This window comes from Oncorhynchus masou, chromosome 1, assembly GCF_036934945.1.
Source record: "Oncorhynchus masou masou isolate Uvic2021 chromosome 1, UVic_Omas_1.1, whole genome shotgun sequence".
NCBI classification, from domain to species: Eukaryota; Metazoa; Chordata; class Actinopteri; order Salmoniformes; family Salmonidae; genus Oncorhynchus; species Oncorhynchus masou.
In genome coordinates this window covers 60181540-60200902 of record NC_088212.1, presented here as the reverse complement: position 1 = coordinate 60200902, position 19363 = coordinate 60181540, and the positions used below count along the sequence as shown (strand labels likewise).

The 19363-nt window shown below is 44.6% G+C and overlaps 1 protein-coding gene across 5 annotated transcripts in view; it reads left to right on the top strand.

The window, feature by feature from the left end:
- The window catches only part of LOC135547374 (zinc finger protein 536-like), a 185919-nt gene that overhangs the window by 64915 nt on the left and 101641 nt on the right, over positions 1 to 19363 (top strand). The window contains exon 1 of one of the 5 annotated variants that reach the window (XM_064976382.1): positions 16117 to 16515. The exons of the other annotated variants lie outside the window; for them this stretch is intronic. The gene's annotated coding sequence lies outside the window, so the exon portion shown is untranslated. Of the gene's footprint in view, positions 1 to 16116; positions 16516 to 19363 lie in introns of those variants that run through there. 5 annotated transcript variants of the gene reach the window in all.

The window sequence follows — 19363 nt, the reverse complement described above, 5'->3', positions numbered from 1 at the left end:
CCCCCTCTTTCTTTCGTTTCCTCACGCTTCCAATCGTCATGTATACACTGTTATTACCCTGGGGAATATTTAGCAGCAACATGTTCAACACCACATACCGCCCTCTCGTCTTAACTCCGAACACAAACCTGGAAGGCACAAACCCGGAGAAGTGTGCGTATGTATACCGTGCAAATGATCAACGATAAACAGAAAGCTTTCATTTAGCGGTTTAAACCTATTACTGGAGCGCTCAACCTCAAGCCTGGGATAATTTTCGGAGATATCTCTCCAACTACAAAGAGAAATGGGAATCAAAGCCATTCACTGTTTCAAGGAGATGGAGGCACTTTGAAAGCATAAGTCTTAACGACGTCCTTCGTTTTCACATTTCATTGATTTCACATTGCTGGAGTTCAGTGCTACTAGTGCTTGAGACAAAGGGCCCGCCTTACCTGCAGCTTTGTAGAGATACACTGCTGAAATGCTGAACATGTGAAAGCTGTCAGTAGAAAATATCCTCAATCTTTCAGCCTCTCAGAAACCCCCCCAAAAAAGACACAAAAACACATCCAATGTTAAATATCCAGGATTGAGTGATGATTTTTAGCCTAGCAGTGTGTTTTTGTGAAGGGGAACGTGGAGTTCTTACTGGAGTACGACAGTGCGACATGTGCAGAGAGTTGCCCTCCCTGGGTCTATAGGGGTTTACCAGTAGATGTTTCCCTGTGGCGCGAGGGTTTAAGTGTCAGAGCCAATGTGCCTTTGAGGCTGTATCCTAGCAGATTAGCGTCTCTCCTTATCATTCCAATCAAGCCCTGCGCCCTTTGAAAGCATATTGTACATATCTACCCCTCCCTCCCAGCCCCCTGCCATCGTCCGTGACAACAATCTGTAGGCATGATGGTCTGTCTCAGAGGAGCAGTGGGAGCCCTTGACAGATAGCAGGTCTGGCGCTGGAGTCAAAAGCAGGCACGTCCGTTCTCCTCCCTACCCGGCGCAGGGGAGAGGGGACCGAAGGGGGAGACTGTCAGGCGACAGAGGGGACCGAAGGGGGCTGGGTGGGGGGTGGGGGGGCTGGAGCCCAACACTCACACCCTTCATCATCCTCCTATGATAGCAGGGGTAATTGATATATGGGCACAGCCGTCTCTTCCCCTTCGCGTGTTAAGGTCGACTTATCTACATTTCACCCCCGATTTCTCCACTCCCATTATATTTCCTAGATATTGACTGACTGGTGAGGGGGGTGTGTGAAAAAAAACCCATAGAAAAAGAAAAGAAAAGTCCTTTCATTCCGGCGCCTAACCCTGCCTGTTATCAAAGTAACTTTGAGCTTATTAGCGACAAATCCCCCCCCCTTCCTGCTTTGTGCGGCCGTGTACGCCAGCGCTTCCTGAATTAAACTGCTGGCTTCCTGTTCTTTTATATGCATGGCCACATCTGGGGAGCCTGCTCACAGCCCTGCTGCCTAATAACAATCACCTTCCCTTTCAGTCCCCCCTGATTGTTTCTAATTCACTCTGACAGATAGTGGCTGACAAGCCGCCCGCGCCTCCCTCCCTCCGTGACCCCGGATCACTCACCGCACTTATAAGGCCTGTCATTTTTAATATTTGATTTCAGTTTTAAGTTATGTGTTTTACCCAGATGATGAAATCAGTGTTTAACTGAACACAAAATGGATCTCCCCTCTCTCTTTTCATCTTCAATCTCTCCCTTGCTTGCCCTCTTTGCCTTTTCTCTCTCTCTCTCTCTCTCTCTCTCTCTCTCTCTCTCTCTCTCTCTCTCTCTCTCTCTCTCTCTCTCTCTCTCTCTCTCTCTCTCTCTCTCTCTCCTTCTCTCCTCTGTTTTACAGAGATGAGGGGAAGATATTAGGGATAATATAGGCACACAGACACAGACAGACACGCAGAGACACAAAGCTCACAGCCACGCGGACACATGGCTCTGCATTGCGTATTACATTGTGATCTACCAGTGGGTATTATACATTTTCTCTGTATCTAGAAGTCCAGCAACAGGACTTGATGCATGGCCATTGACAAATATCCGATTTTGTATATGTCCTCAGGCCTGCAAGTTACTTAGTTTCCGACATTCTTTGCATTCCATTGATTGTCAATAAAGGTGTTCAGAGGGTGAAACGCATATCAGGTAGACTAATCGCTAAATGAATTTATAGATTCATCGACAAGTAGATGGATGACATTTTTCAGGGCAATCCATGCAGTCCCTCAATAATAAAAAAACACCATTTAGAGTTAAATGAAAATAAGCAATTACTTAGTTAGCCAGTTCAATAGTTTGCTTCCCACATACTTCACAGAGATATGTATGTATAGAGAGAGACAGAAGAACAAGAATGTGAAGAAAACCAGAGAAAGGGAGAGATCCTACTCCACCCACCGTCTCAAATAGTCACATCCACCGTCCGACAAAACACGTAGACTTTGTATCCACCTCACAACAACAAGGCAACCCCCCCCCCCCCCCGTAACTCATCCAACTCATAAACACTCTGCAACCCTATCACCCTAACGTACCCAGACACCATCTCAAATACACACCCACTTCATACCGCCAAGGCATTGTATCATTCCGGGACACGACGGTGCCTTGGGCATGCCCGATTCCATTTTTTCTCTCCCGATGACAAAAACAGAACTAATTGGAGTACCACTGCATGTTTTCACTAAAGGCACAATTTAATTACATTTGAGCTGGGAATGAGCATTTTGGGAACGTCATATGTTCATTCAGCAAATGGAGCGAACGAAAAGCAATATTTGTTTTGCTTTGATTAGCAAAACCGGCAGGGTAATTTGTTAAGAAAGGGACAGAAAATCTCTGTTTAACCCCCCTCCCCCCAAAACAGACTCTCACCCCCCACCACCCCTCCCGACACAGCCCCGACAATGTGAATCAGCATCGACCCCCCCCCCCCTTCCTTAAGCCATTTATGCATTTATCTTAAATGTTAATGAACTTTTGCCCCTAGCATTTTTTGACTTTGGACCGCTGTCTCCAGTCTCCAGTCCCTAATCTCTGTCCTTTTGTGGCATTGTTGATAAATACTTTATGAATAAGTTTTTTTCATAATGTAAAGAGTATTGTTTTCTCCAAGGTTGTATTAATAAACATGAATGAATGTATTTGTCTTCACCAAAGCATGATTAATGCACATTAGCCTGTGTATTGCTCACTCTAGCCCGCGCCCCTACTCCCCCAAAAAATGACCCATCAACATTAAATATTTATGGCATAATATTAATGGTTTTGTAAAGAAAATAACAAGTTATTAATCCTCTGATTAACAACTGATTAACCTTTTTATTAAACACGTGATCCGTGCATCGTCGATTCAGGATATGTCGCCTGAGTGTGCTGCAGAATAATTATTTTTTGTGTCTTTTCTAATTGCAAAAATCGCATGGTTGAACTGTTGTTTTTTCACACATGCACACACATTTACACTTGCTCACACAATGTGAGATATGCAGTCCAAGTACACATATACCCCAAAAAATTGGCAAAATTCTACCGCATGAAGCGAAAGCGACTAAATATAGCAGCAGATCTTTAAAACAATGGGGTTTAATTCACATATCCGTTTATTCCACAGTTATTGGCATGCTGTGGGAAAGTACAGAGAAAACACTGTGCTGAAGGACAAACGCTTTCTTTTCTCTTCTTTTTTTGGTGTGTTTGCTCATCTCTACGCCATTGTGTGTATTTTTAGTCCCCCGTCTCATTCCGCTAAAACACAATTATGTTATGTTTTGAGACATGCCAATGAGTGACTTCACTGTGCAGGCTTGAAAAAAAGTCCGATCTTTGGTGCCATGATCTACCAGGTGCTGATATGCAAGTAGGGCTTTTTCACTGGATATTCACTGTAAGAATTGGTGAGGTTTAGGGATTGGCTTGTCAAGTTGTAAAAAAAAATATATATATATATATATATATAAATAAATACATTACCATAGCAGTCCAAAGAGAAGTACTAAGAACTACCACCTCTAGACTGTTTCTCATAGGATATTTACAGTGTTTTTCCAAGTAGCTCTCTGTAGTGTGCATATTACGTAGTCAGGTAAATAATGATAGAATAGACATTATTATTAACATTTATTCATGTTACTAATGATACAAACGAATTCTATAGTCTTTGTGTGAAGGCTTTGGCTTAGTGCTCGGGCCTCAGGGACAGCTCAGGGACAGCTCTTCAGTCCTGGGTCCTGGGTCATCTCACAACTTCTTTTCATTTAATTCATATCTTTGTTTAAGCATGTTTTTTTTCTCCCCTTCTTCATACACCCCTGCCTTTCATTCGGGCCCTTTTCTTTAGTGGGCAGAATCCATCAAAGGCCAATGTGTTGTGAAAGGCAACAACAATAAGTCTCTTTGTGGAAAGATGTGTGAGGGGATAAGTGTGTTGGGGACACTTGTTTTTGTTTTTTTATGGCGTATTCTTATGATGGATCGGTGCTTGTTCGGCAGGGTGTCTTTGTTCGTTTCCTTTTTCCTCAAATACCAATGGAAGATTTCACCTTCGGCGACTTTCCCTTAACCCTCCATCTCACTTTGGACTTGCTCTCCTTCTGCTCTCCTTCTATCTCTCTCTTTAATTCGCTTGTCTCTCATCTCTCTCTCTCTCTTTCTCTCTCGCTCACACACTAGTCTCTATCTTTGTCTTTCTGCCTTTCTTTCTCTCTCTTTCTCTCTGTCTCTCTCTCCACCACACAAACTGGCCGCCCTGGGATTCATCCGAGTCAGTCACACACCCCTCTGAAAACAATTATCTTTGAACTTGCTTTTAGTGCTGTTTGTCCTAATTGCAGATCATTTTCTCTGTCGGATTTCTACTTTTATTGCAGTTTTGCCCTGAATGTTGATCCTATTGAGGTTCAACCTTATTTTACTCCCTGGAACACCCCTAAGACCTGGATTCATCACATATCCCCCTAGGACTTCTCTCTCTTCAAATTCTTTTTTTTTTCTCATCATTTCTTTTTTTTTTAAGATATCTTTTTTTTTGTAGTATTATCCAAATGAATTAGTGGGATCCCAAAATACACAGAAGGACGTACGGTTTGTCCCAATTTCTGTGTTATCGTTCACATTTTGGGCCAGGATTTTCTTTCTTTTTTGCTGAGGTGTATCTCTGTGACACGTTGGACTGAGTAACTTCAGTGCCATGTGGGATTCAACATGCATTTATAGATCAGTGGTACGGAGGTGGACTTCGCAGTAATTAAAGACGAGTAAAGGTGGTTAATTCCGTCCTCTGCGCCTTTCCAACTATTAACAATCTCCCCCGTTCTGTTAACTATTTATGAGAGGGACTCAACTGAAAACGCACACGCGCACACACATACACACACACACACACATGAATGAGAACTGGATGGTGTGGCAGATATGTTCATGGGCCGGGTCAATGACAGTCTACGGGATTAGTGTCACAAAGTGGTTCCAGCCACAATGAGTGTGAGTAAACACCAAAGAAGGCGTGGAGAAGTCCTCTGCCCCAGATTTACAATGAACCTGCCCTACCTGAGGGAAAGACTGCGATGTGCAAGGCTGTATACTGACTGTCCCAAATGCTGGTGCATCCGCTCACAACCTGTTCAGGAGGAATCGTGTCATCATACAGACAGCACTACGTTTACTGTACTTGACTTAAGCAGTCAGTGACACTCCTCTATTTTCCTGACTGTCTAATCACGCAGGATGTCTGGGTTTGTTTGGCCTTAGACTAACATTTGATTGAACCTTTATTTAACTAGGCAAGTCAGTTAAGAACGAATTCTTATTTACAATGGCGGCCTACACCGTCCAAACCCGGATGACTCTGGGCCAATTGTGCGCCGTCCTGTTGGACTCCCAATCACGGCCGGTTGGGATACAGCCTGAATTGGATCCAGGGTGTCTGTAGTGACGCCTCTAGCCCTGACGTGCAGTGCCTCAGACCGCTGCACCACTTGGGAGCTTATGTTATAGCGTTTCTCCTCCAATGAGAATACAGCAATTAAATGATGTCCGCTTTGTGTTATTTGATACAGGATATGGATCCTAAAGATATACTTGTTGCTAATTTTTGCTGACATTTAGAATCAACTTGAAAAAACAAATGATTTACGCCCATGCACTCTCACTCGCCTGTTCAGTACCATCCAGTTGTGTACAGTTTGATTTCTTAACAAAAGGCAGAGGAGAAGGTCTCTACGTTCGTTCAGTGAGTGAGAGATGGCAGTTCTTTTTTGAAGTACCTCCTCGACGCGACACACACTGGAGAGATGTTCATTTATTCAGGGCACAGTGTGAGATAGAGAGGCAACGCTCTCTTCTCGTCCCTCTCCAGTGGCTCGCCTGCCCGGGCGAATGGCCCACGGTGGCCTGAACTTCCAACACCGATTGATGGCTCCGTGCGGACCCCCAGCTCCTCCAAAATCCCATAATGCTCAGGGAGCGCATCTTTATACACACACACACACACGCCTAATTGAATTACATCCCCTTCAGCTCTGGGGTCCTCCACTGAAGGAAAGAGATGGACTTTTTCACTGAGCCCGAGCTACCGAGTCGTAATTCTCACAATGCCTATCATCCACATTAGATGTGTCACCAAGACAAATAGAGACATAATGCAGGCAGGCAAAGAGATCCTACGCAGCGTCTTTGGCAGTGGTTTGCCACTGTTCCAGAGAGTTTCTTCTTGTACCACCACTGTGCTCCTCATCACAGAGAACGTCGGTGACAGCCAGTGAAGGCTGCTTTGTTTGTGTAATCGTCTACTCTCTTTAATGAGCCATTTATTGTGTGTTTTGCATTTGTCGTGTCTGTTCGTTTTTTTCCGCTGGTTGAGTTTCGGAAAGAGAGGCCTTGTCTTCCCGGACTCCTTTAGAAAGTAGTCGAACCGCCCCGAGAGTGACTGGGGCTGCGTGTTTGGAGCACGTCAAGTTCAGACCTTCCGTCGCTCTTAACCGTTTCCCAAATCAAAGCATTGGAGTTGCAGTCAAACTCTCCTCCTCCTCCTCTTCTTCGTGTGCCTGAAGCGCCGCGGCTCTCTCCGCAGCAGGGGAAAGGCAGGGCGTCGGGTAGGAGTGGCACGGGGGGGGAATGTAGCCGACTGTGACATGTACCTGTCAGCAGGTACTCCAAATAATTGGTAAATTACTACCGCGGGATAGAAGAGGCTCTCTTTTCTTTCTGTTTGATGAATATTTGAAGTCGACCAGGCAGTCGTAGAACAACGCCGCGCGTTTGGCTCGGCGAGTCGGGCTATCACGCGCGTCGAGGACGAGGAGCAGCTGACGCACAGAGAACAGGAGGGATCCTACTGTACTACCTAGTGTAGACAGACACTGAACAGGGAGCACGGGAGCACGGCATGGAGACCGTCCTCGTAGTCTGAACAGGTCTGAACAAACAAGCAGCATAAGCGTATACATTGAGACAATGCTTTACTAAGTGGCATATGCTCTCTGTTACACACACTGGCTGACACTGACACGCCCTCACACTGACATACTCACTCTCACACACTTGGAAGCCTAAACCCTTTTCCATTTTGAATGGATGCCACAGAAAGTTCCCTTGCTCCTTGGACAAATGTGTTTTAACTTTTGAGGAATCACTCCCTGCCAATTCGATGGGAGCAATTGGGCTCTGTTTTGTCTTGTTAATAAAACATATTCGTCTTCATGTTGCTCTTTCGCCGGCCTCACACTCACTTTACACGGTAGTCAATTAAACCCCTGAGGGCCGCTCTGTGCATTAAAAGATGTATAGCGCTTTGACGTTTCAACCTGCTCGTAGAAAGCACACCCATAGAACACTTTGCAATGAGCTGTATGAAGAAAAAAAGACAAAAATACTAGAGCTGAAGGAGGCCTTGCTTTGCTATTGGTCAAAAGACTCAAAATGGACTAGACTAGATTGAGGTTGTGCACTAAAAAACTGTGGCTGGACTTGAGGACCTTGGTTTGTATCGCCTGCATGAAGTGGTTGTGCTGGGTGTTGATGCAGTTGGTGAATGCCTTTGATAAGGCCAGTGGGGTCGAGGTGTAATGAAGCGTATGGGGCACATCCTCGATCCTACCCCCCCCCCACAAAGCAAGGCCTCCTTCAGGGCTGACTGGACCTAGGGTGGCCCACGGGCCTGTAGTTTAGCCCACGTTTCAGTGGCGTGAAACAGCTTGACATGTGAGACACTTCCCCAGGGTATGAGGCGTTTCATCTGCCTTTTACCCTGTCTGCCGTGGTGAGTCAATGAAGGCCATGTCTGGCCAGTGGATCTCATTGGAAGTAGCCTGCTCGTTGTGTGTATTCTATGGTATTTGCTAATCCCCATCACGCTCCAAATCAAATTTGATTTTCCATAGAACATGTCCATCTCCGATTGCATTTCGGAGAATAATGTGATTGTTTTGTTGCGGAGACGTTCGTGGTGGTACGTGTTTCCTTATGTAGGTTGTATCAATAGGTCCAGTGTATTAGATGTCTGAACTCTGTTTGGTATGCTCAACAACCAGTAACCTGAACAACAGATCTCCGTTGCATTGTTTCCTGCTACCCTATGGGGACTGTGTCCTGCTTGCATATAAACCCGGGGGTGTTATATATTATCGCGCTTTACTAGCGACATCTTTGGGTAGATGTTCAAGGAAAGTCCCCCATTTTGATTTATTCATTTCGGCCGAGGATTTATGCGGCGATGCTAAAAACCGCACATCTCGCACGGACTGATGGAGGATCTATTATTCATGAAAGCTAATGCATTGTTTCTTCTTGCTTTATATAATTCCCCCCCCCCCCCCCTTTCCCTCACCAGCATTTTCTCAGGCGGCTTGGCAGTAATATCTGTATTGAAATGAGAAGTTTGAAAGACAAAACCACTAGCTCCTTATATGTGTAAACTGCGTTAAATCACACTTTGAGCTTACAGAGCGGAGCTTCAAATGTTAAATGGGGGTTGAAGTCTGCCTGAACTAATTTGTAGGGCTTTGCACCATGTTGACATTTAAATGGGATAAGAATAGGAAAACTGTATGCCGACCTATTTTGAAGATGCTTTCGGAATACATTCACATCAGCGCCGGTCTATAATTAATAAAAATAGACAGGCTTTCTTGCTCCAGATTTGATTATAATACAACCTTATAAACACTACAGGGATGGGGGGAGGGAGAAAAAATGGGGGAAAAATTTGATGGGGGCAGGAATTAAGAGGGATGTGGATTGCACACACCTGGTTTTGCAGGAGATTGCGTTGGCTGGCTGCTGTGCTATCACATTACTGTGATCCAGCCCCTGTGTTTGTGAGAGAATTGAGGAGAGGGACCGGCAAAATCAGCATGCAAATAACGGCACATTGTTAACTTAATCAGATGCAGGAGGGGAAAAATATGGAGAGAGAGAGGGAGGGATGGAGAGATGTAGAGGAGGTGGGGCACATAAATAAGAGTCAGGGCCCTGAGATGGCGGAGGGCAGAGGGGAAGGGGTATGTGTATGGGGGTGAGGGGTGAGCTGCCGAGTGGAAGATGGGGGCTGATTTCAGGGCGTCAAGATGATGCAGCCTCTCCAGAGCTCCGTCAAGTGGCTCAGACAGGCAGTTTAGCGGTGATAGCAGAGTGCCGTCCGTGTTGTGAGCTCTGCTGTCACCGGCCCCCGACAAGAGATCACAGCTGTAGGACATGGGTATTATCTAAAGGCCGAGGGGACAGGGTGGGGTGGTGGGGTGGGGTGCAGCAGGCAGGCAAGCTAAACATGGCAGGTGCCCCCATGTTGCTGGTGACTTTCTAGGCTAAGCTATAGGTCACAGAGCCATCCTTAAATGCTTATTCACTACAAATACATCCTAGCCTCATCATGGAAGAGATACAGTACAATTAGATTTTTATTTGAAATTCTTTCACCCAAACATGGATGCCCTTTTAAGATCATTTTGATTTGTAAATGTGTTGAAATGGCAAAATCCACCCCTAGAGTTCATTGCTGCTACGTAGTGACCACTATAGGAATATAGTGGCTTGCGAAAGTATTCACCCCCTTGGCATTTTTTCTATTTTGTTGCCTTACACCCTGGAATTAAAATGGCTTTTGTATCATTTGATTTACACAACATGCCTACCACTTTGAAGATGGAAAATATATTTTATTGTGAAACAAAGATGAAATGAGACAAAAATAACAGAAAACATGAGCGTGTATAACTACTCAACCCCCCCCCCAAAAAAAAAGTCAATACTTGGTAGAGCCACCTTTTGCAGCAATTACAGCTGCAAGTCTCTTGGGGCATGTCTCTATAAGCTTGGCACATCTAGCCACTGGGATTGTTTCCCCATTCTTCAAGGCAAAACTGCTCCAGCTCCTTCAAGTTGTATTCTCAATTGGATTGAGGTCTGGGCTTTGACAATGCCATTCCAAGACATTTAAATGTTTCCCCTTAAACCACTCAAGTGTTGCTTTAGCAGTATGCTTAGGGTCATTGTCCTTCTGGAAGGTGAACCTCCGTCCCAGTCTCAAATCTCTGGAAGACTGAAACAGGTTTCCCTCAAGAATTTCCCTGTATTTAGTGCCATCCATCATTCCTTCAATTCTGACCAGTCAATTCTGAAAATCATCTCCACAGCATGATGCTGCCACCACCATGCTCCACTGTGGGGATGATGTTCTCGGGGTGATGGAGGTGTTGGATTTGCACCAGACATAGCATTTTCCTTGATGGCCAAAAAGCTCAATTTTAGTCTCATCTGACCAGAATACCATCTTCAGTATGTTTGGGGAGTCTTCCACCTGCCTTTTGGCAAACACCAAACATGTTTGCTTATTTTTTTCATTTAAGCAATGGCTTTTTTTCTGGCCACTCTTCCGTAAAGCCCAGCTCTGTGGAGTGTACGGCTTAAAGTGGTCCTATGGACAGACACTCCAATCTCCGCTGTGGAGCTTTGCAGCTCCTTCAGGGTTATCTTTGGTCTCTTTGTTGCTTCTCTGATTAATACCCTCCTTGCCTGGTCTGTGAATTTTGGTGGGGGGCCCTCTCTTGGCAGGTTTGTTGTGGTGCTATATTCTTTACATTTTTTAATAATGGATTTAATGGTGCTCCGTGGGATGTTCAAAGTTTCGGATATTTTTTTATAATCCAACCCTGATCTGTACTTCTCCACAGCGTTGTCCCTGACCTGTTTGGAGAGCTCCTTGGTCTTCATGGTGCCGCTTACTTGGTGGTGCCTCTTGCTTTGTGGTGTTGCAGACTCTGGGGCCTTTCAGAACAGGTGTACAGTATATATACTGAGATCATGTGACAGTTAGATTGCACACAGGTGGACTTTATTTGACTACTTATGTGACTTCTGAAGGGGGTGAATACATATGCATGCACCACTTTTCCGTTTTTTATATTTTATAATTTTTTTAAACAAGTAAATTTTTAAATTTCACTTCACTAATTTGGACTATTTCATGTATATCCATTACATGAAATCCAAATAAAAATCCATTTAAATTACAGGTTGTAATGCAACAAAATAGGAAAAATGCCAAGGGGGATGAATACTTTTGCAAGGCACTGTAAAACAGAGAGGTTACGACCCATGATGCATTGCTCATGCAGAGATGCCTCTTGAATAGAATATGACAATCTGCAGCCATGGTAACATAAACAACATATTAGCATCATGGTGGTGGGGGTTAGCAATGACGAGGGTTCAGGAAAACAGAGAATGTGAGTAATATCACTGATCACCAGCCACACGGCACTACACCGGGACAATTAAAGAAGAGGCCTTTGTGTTGCTTCAAGAGCGAGACATCTCCAGGGCAGGAAGCACGGAATGCACTATACAGAGAGGTCATTTTTCATTAAACATCATCGCTTTCATGAACACACACACACGTGCACACACATACACACACACATACACACACACACATGTACACACACAAATACACACACACAGACACACGTTCTCTGCTGAACTGAGTTTTAGTCGCTGGTTGTGAGAGATGGTGAATCAGTGATCATGTTGAAGGTCAGAGAGGGCAGGGAGAAGTGATAAAAATGCAGATAGGTCAGAGAGAGAGGAGTGTGGAGAGACATTTGGAATCCAGGGCTTGGGCCAAACTGGTCCTTCAATACACTCATCTCTTATTTACCTCAGTAGAATGAAACATACAACAGTTTTGGTATTGTAAACTGTCCTTTAACCTCAGATTTACTGTAGAAATGTGTCTTCTAAATTTGCTTTGCAGTAAAAGCTATTACCTTTCGCAACCTCACCAAAAGGAGGCTGCTGTCCTGGGATGGGTGTTTCACAGAGGAGAACAGGATGAGGAGAGGTTTTTGTAGTGGAGTTCAGAGAGAGGCCTGTTTTGAAGTTTGACCAACTTTGCCTTATTCCGCTAATCAGAGGCTTGTCTTAGTGAAGCGTTGGCATGTAGGCAAACACTTCTGTCTGGCCCACAAAATGGTTCCACTCGCTCTCTCTTCCCCTTCTCCCCCTCTTTCCCTCTCCCCCTTCCTCTCTCACTTTTTGTCTCTGATCCTAAGAGAAGTAGCCCCACTGTTTCAGATAAAGTGAGATAAATAAACATGTTCCCTGATGTCCCGAATGCTCCCCACCCTCCCTCCTGAGAGCACACCCTCCTAACGCACTTCCTCTGCCACAATTAGTCTATAATAAATACACTTTAATGCAGATAATGTGCCCTACTCTCTGAATCTCCCTCTCTTCCTCTCCGTCTTTCTTTCCTTTCTTATTAAGCCACATTAAGACAGGATCTGACTTTGGGTCACACGAGAGGGAGAGAGAAAATGATGAATTATTCTCAGAGCTACTCACAGCTGCAAACAATAGCTGCAAAGAAAACACAGATATTGTAACGTATGCAAAGAATCGAGAGCATTTGCAGTCAAGTCTCACTTCCTGATGGCTTTGATAAGATTAGTTGCTTTCTTAAACAGGATGTGTGCTGCTTTTAAAAAACTGCTCTATGGACATACCGAGTACAGTTGCATAACGGCCTGCCTTGACAGAGTGCCTGCAAGAATTGAAAGTTTTCTTCACATGAAGTCTCTCCAGATTAGCTTGAGCGAGTTTATCAAAGTGATGGAATAAAGGAGATTCAACATTATCATATTAAAAAGACATGCAGTGGTTCAATATTTAAAAAGCCCAATTGCCTGGACAGAAGTGCTTTTTCATTCAAGAGCATATGGCTCCCCTACCTGTTTATAGTCTCCCCTTATCTTCTCACAGAGAAAAAGGGAGAGAAAAATAGATATTTTTCAAAGACATTGAAGAGTCGTTCAATTAACGGCGGCATGATGTAAAATAATTACTTGACTTGCTTTCCGTAATGAGTATCTCTAATTAGCCATACATTTGTTTGGTGAAAACTCCAAACTACAGTTGTGAGGAGATGGTAAGTACGTTGAAGTAGCACCCAACCCCTCTCCTCCCTTCCCTTTACAAAGGCACCATCACTTGGCTTCAAGGCACAATTTACCTCCCAATGTATGCATACAAGCGACGGAAAATACTCAGGAGTGTAAGGGATCTTTTTTTTCTTTTATTATTAGCTATGCAACAATTAAAGGATTCACAAACTAAATTGAACCTTGTCTCCGTCGCCTCCCAGTTTGATTTCAGCACCTGTCACAACAACAGCCCCTGTTCAGCCATTATGCAAAACTTCCTAAGAACAGAACCAGCATGAGGAGTAGAAAACAGCAATTATTTCTGATATTCACTTACTGTATTTCAGGTAATATTGACATTTAGAGTTTAGGGGGGATCCTGAAAGGGAAGAGAACGTGGCCCGGTTGACTTTGTCAACTGGTGCTAGGCAGATATGGCTTTCTTTTGCCAACATTATAGCCATTCTAATGCCTATGAGAGTGTGATGATGGGTGACTCACTCTGCACTACCGGGCTGCCCTTCTCATTTCCCACTGTAGAGTGAAAACAATCGCTGGGTTGATTGTACTGTTAGCATGTCTGCCTTTAAGAAACAGCGTCAGCGATGCCTGGCTAGCGATGTGTCATTGTATTCATTTTCCAGTATGTAGTATTCAAATGCAGGCAGGCAGCCCAGGGGAATAATGTAAGCCATGATCGACCCTACACGGACAGCTACACTGTGGTCATTGTTCGGTGGCCTTTCTCTGCAGTAGAGTAACCATGCGTGATCAGCGATTCGACCGTGACTACTGTAGCCTGCCATGAGGACGTGGCCCCGTTTTCCCGACAGAGGGCTGTGTCACGAGGGAGAGGGTAGGAGGGGGAAAACGGCAAATGACAGAATATGGACAATAATTGATATGTTGGAAATTCTTTCCCATTATCTAAAATCATTCCCTTTTTCATCCCTTTTTGTGCGCTTGTTTGTCCTCTCTGTCATCTTTCTCATCCATCCCCCTTCTTATTGTGAAACACAGTCTGGTTAACAAATGTTCGAGCCAATTAATCCGCCACTCGTCACAATGCATACAATCTACTGGCAGGAGTCTTTCCACACCGCTGTGACCACTATTGCAAGATATACACGTGAAAAAGGCACACACACACACACACACACACACACGCACACGCACACACACACACACACACACACTGCTGGTCATCAGAATAATACCAGGAATGGTTAGCATAAAAGGAAGCGTTGAGCTTTTGGCCTGGCTCCTGATGATGATGCGTCTGACCAGGACAATGAACTGTGGGAATTCGCTTGTCTCCCGTTGATCTTCCTCCTTGGCATCGCGAAAGCCTGTCAGACGCAGGGGATAAAAAGACAGGCATTTTTCTTTCTATTTTTTCTTTCAGCGGGGGCCTCATAGTGATCTGTGGAGATGAGCTGAAAGCCGATCTACCTGTTGACACGTCCTCTTAAGAGACCTCAATGACATTTTGTGTGGGACTACAGAGCAGAAAGGAAAGGTCCGGCTCGGTCGATTCATATTTGTCACCGTTGTACAGCGTTCAAGTTCTTGTATAGAATTGTTGTTCTGATTTATTGGTTTACTTCATTCGTGCTACGTTATGAAGCTCGAATCTTTGGTTCTGAACTCCTATGTTAGCGTAGTTTGTTGTGTGGAGTCTAGGTATGTTGGAAGAAACGGACTGGGTTTATTCTACTTTATTTCACTTGTTGTGCTGGGAACCGTTCTGTTTTCGCCTCATTACAGCATGTAATAATCCAGTTCAGTCAAAGAGCATGGAGAGGAAGAAAAACAACTCACTTTTTTATTGGGTTAATGAGAAGCGTCCCGAAGACCACCTGCAATAGACTAAACATGCACGAGGACAAATTCCTATTAGTTTCAATTTACTGCCATGCTTAAAATGGTCCAGGCTATCTCTACTTGTGTTGGTGTCTGCTTTCCTTCAATATTTTGTAAATATGCATTCCTTAGAATATGTAACATATGGCGAACGCACACATTTTCCATTAGAAATGTTTTTCCCCCCTCTAAATTCATTAATGATTTGGTGCAAATATGATGGAATTCCGTTACTTTGTGAATAATGATTGATTATTTAAAAGCAACGACCTTCATTATAACTTAATGAGGTATTGCATTGTAATTAGTTAATGGATTCTTGTCAATACATGTCAAAATAACAAAGTAGTGCCTTACTAATGGCTTTTCCATTCATAATTTCTCCTTATAAACCTGGTTAAAACAATAACAAAGTTGCCACCTAAAGGCTGAGGGATGGACCTGGAGAAATGTAACCACTTTCAAATTCATACACAGCGCTATGGATGCAAGGACTGAACATCCATGATATGACAAGTATAGATTTAAACATGTTTTGAGGCTATACAGTGTTTTTTATTTTTGTATTACGATGTTTACTAACATTAGAGGTTTTTTTTGGGGGGGGGCATGTTTGGCATACTCACAAGAGCATGTTTGGCATACTCTACTTACAGTATGTGTTTTAGCCTTAGAATATGCAAATGTCTGTGGCGTTCACTGTATACATCATTTGTAATGCTCACTGGGCAAGTGTCTTCTGTTTCCTTCAACTTTGCATGTACTTTATAGGACCAGAGCACATTTGCCCTCGCACGTTTGCGATGCTTGTTGCTTCCATAATGACACGTACTGAGCACAAATATAATCGGACAGAAATACACTTCCATTGTGTTCAAGATACCGTCCGTAATTAAGCTGTGGGATGCAGAGCAATTTGCTCTAGGAAAAAAAGAAGAAGAAGAGAAATCTGGTTTTGTGCCGCTTTACTTAAAACGGTAAATATTAACCACAAACTGTAAAGTAGAGCACCACTGCACCTCTGTGAGAAAGTGCAAAAGGAAGTCTGGTGGCTTTGCAGGCGTCATTTGAGCCTTATCGTTAATGAAAGAGCATTGTTGTAGACACCAGACAAACGTTAGATCTGTTTCGGGTTAGAGCAAGCGTAGACATTGCTACAGTCTGCTGTTTGGAAGGCAGACATGTCAAGGTCAAGCATACAGGCGCACAGTTACTCGGGAGATACTTGTAAATGCTACCTATGACGGTAAGAAGTTACGACTTGTGACCCTGTGAGTTTATAATGCAAACCACACAGACTTGAATTGCGTACTTGTGCACAAGAGAAGGAAACGTTGGATTACTGGTACTTACTGTGTAACAACTGGTACAGCTTCCTCTAAGTGTGTACGTCAACGATTTTGCTTTTTCCAGAAACGGAGTTCCAAATGAATGAAATAAGACTGTCATGATTACACGGAACACTCATTGTGTTGGTGTTCTAATAGCCACCTGCATTGTTACTTATAGAGGGCACTCTGATATTGAATTATTGTCAAAAGTATTGTATGTGTGTGTGTGCGCGTACGTGCGTGTGTGAATGTGCGTCTGTGTTTGTGTATGTTGCTTGTGTGTTGATAGGATGGGGAGGGGGGGGGGTGTCACATAAGAAATGTCCTTTTTAATCAAGAAAAAAATATAAAATGACTTGGGAGCAAGGGAAGCATATTAATGGAGTTCATTTGCATACGCTTGTCAGCAAGGATACGTAAAAAAAAAAAAAACTGGATTTGTCAGTTCATTTCACATTATTCCATTGTCTATCTGCCTTTGTCATATGTTAAAGATAAAGCCGGAAATCAAATTGAAGAAAAGGGCAAGCTGCTATCTCTATAAATGAGCAACAGCTCATCAGTCTTGTTTGAATCATAGATGTCTAAGGCAAAAGGCAGCGCGCATGCAGGGCAGTTTCAGAAAGGGTTCCGTCTGATATTGGCAGAGTTTACAAAGGATTGTGGGTGGCACGTTTAAGAGTCACTTCATTTTGTCTGGCAATGGACAATCCTTCCTACGAGTTCAGGATGAGAAAGTTATCCAGAAACTGGTTTTATCGACCTGTGTATTCTCCCAACATTGTATTTTCAAAAATATACTCATATCAGTGTAATATTATTGCAGTATTACAAAGACGTTTCCTGAATGGTATTTACAGTAGTGTGGGATAGTATATTTGTGTCTCAGTTACATGATAATAAGCTCATACAGTCGTTCGTGACCTCGTCAATGTAAGTAGGCTTTGCATACATGAGGCATGCCCAGTCATCACATAGGCTACATAATATATCCATTATATCCTTCAAGGGTTCATTTGATGGCCTTCTCCTTTATTACTAGACAATGATTGCAGTCATGTTGTAGAGAAGAAGAAAGTATTCATAAGCAGCCCACAGATCTTGTTCATATTTTAGAGATAAGAGTCAACAACAAGCAACAGTGTTGGATGAACGGTTGGTTAAGAACAGCCAGGCCTAAGTCTTCCAGGGTGCGTCAGTCTTCCAGGGTCTTCCAGGGTGCGACAGTCTTCCAGGGTGCGTTAGTCTTCCAGGGTGCGTCAGTCTTCCAGGGTGCGTCAGTCTTCCAGGGTGCATCAGTCTTCCAGGGTTCATCAGTCTCCCAGGGTGCGACAGTCTTCCAGGGTGCGTCAGTCTTCCAGGGTGCGTCAGTCTTCCAGGGTCTTCCAGGGTGCGTCAGTCTTCCAGGGTCTTCTAGGGTGCGTCAGTCTTCCAGGGTCTTCCAGGGTGCGTCAGTCTTCAAGGATGTGACAGTCTTCCAGGGTGCGTCAGTCTTCCAGGGTGCGTCAGTCTTCCAGGGTGCGTCAGTTTTCCAGGGTGCGTCAGTCTTCCAGGGTGCGTCAGTCTTCCAGGGTGCGTCAGTCTTCCAGGGTGCGACAGTCTTCCAGGGTCTTCCAGGGTGCGACAGTCTTCCAGGGTCTTCCAGGGAGCGTCAGTCTTCCAGGGTGCGACAGTCTTCCAGGGTGCGACAGTCTTCCAGGGTGCGTCAGTCTTCCAGGGTGCGTCAGTCTTCCAGGGTGCGTCAGTCTTCCAGGGTGCGTCAGTCTTCCAAGGTGCGACAGTCTTCCAGGGTGCGTCAGTCTTCCAGGGTGTGTCAGTCTTCCAGGGTTCGTCAGTCTTCCAGGGTGCGACAGTCTTCCAGGGTGCGTCAGTCTTCCAGGGTCTTCTAGGGTGCGTCAGTCTTCCAGGGTCTTCCAGGGTGCGTCAGTCTTCCAGGGTGCGACTGTCTTCCAGGGTGCGTCAGTCTTCCAGGGTGCGTCAGTCTTCCAGGGTGCGTCAGTCTTCCAGGGTGCGTCAGTCTTCCAGGGTGCGTCAGTCTTCCAGGGTGCGTTAGTCTTCCAGGGTGCGTCAGTCTTCCAGGGTGCGTCAGTCTTCCAGGGTGCGTCAGCAATGTGCTTCACTCCCACATCCTCTGTATCATGTGTGTACTGTACATCTGTAACGGTTTGATTCAACTGGCAAGACACCTTGCCAGTTGGTGGGTGTCTGGGTTAGCGCTAGTTAGAAGCCGAGAGAGATAGCTAGAGAAAGAGAGAGAGATCTTAAAAGCGAGAGAGCCCTGTGAAGTGTGTGTGTGTGTGTGTGTGTGTGTGTGTGTGTGTGTGTGTGTGTGTGTGTGTGTGTGTGTGTGTGTGCGTGCGTGCGTGCGTGCGTGCGTGCGTGCGTGCGTGCGTGCGTGTGTGTGTGTGCGTGCGTGTGCGTGCGTCTGTGTGTGTGTGCAGGTGCATGTGTCTGTGTGTGTTTAGGTTGGGGGTGTCCCTGAATCCACAGGAGTCTGGACACAAACTGATCTCACTCCACTAAAAGTGAACTCATGTCATGCTAGTGCTTAGTCCTGAAAGGATTTTTAAAAAATGATTATAATCATGTGTTATAGCACGCTGCCACTGTGACTAGGCAGCATAATAATCAGCTTAATGAGATATTATACAGTATTTTGTTGACCAAGGCAGAACTCACTTTATTGTGTCGGAAGCTTGACCCTGCCAGTTACAAGGGAAGAACACACCATTATCCTTCTTAAGAGAGGGGAGAGCATCACAA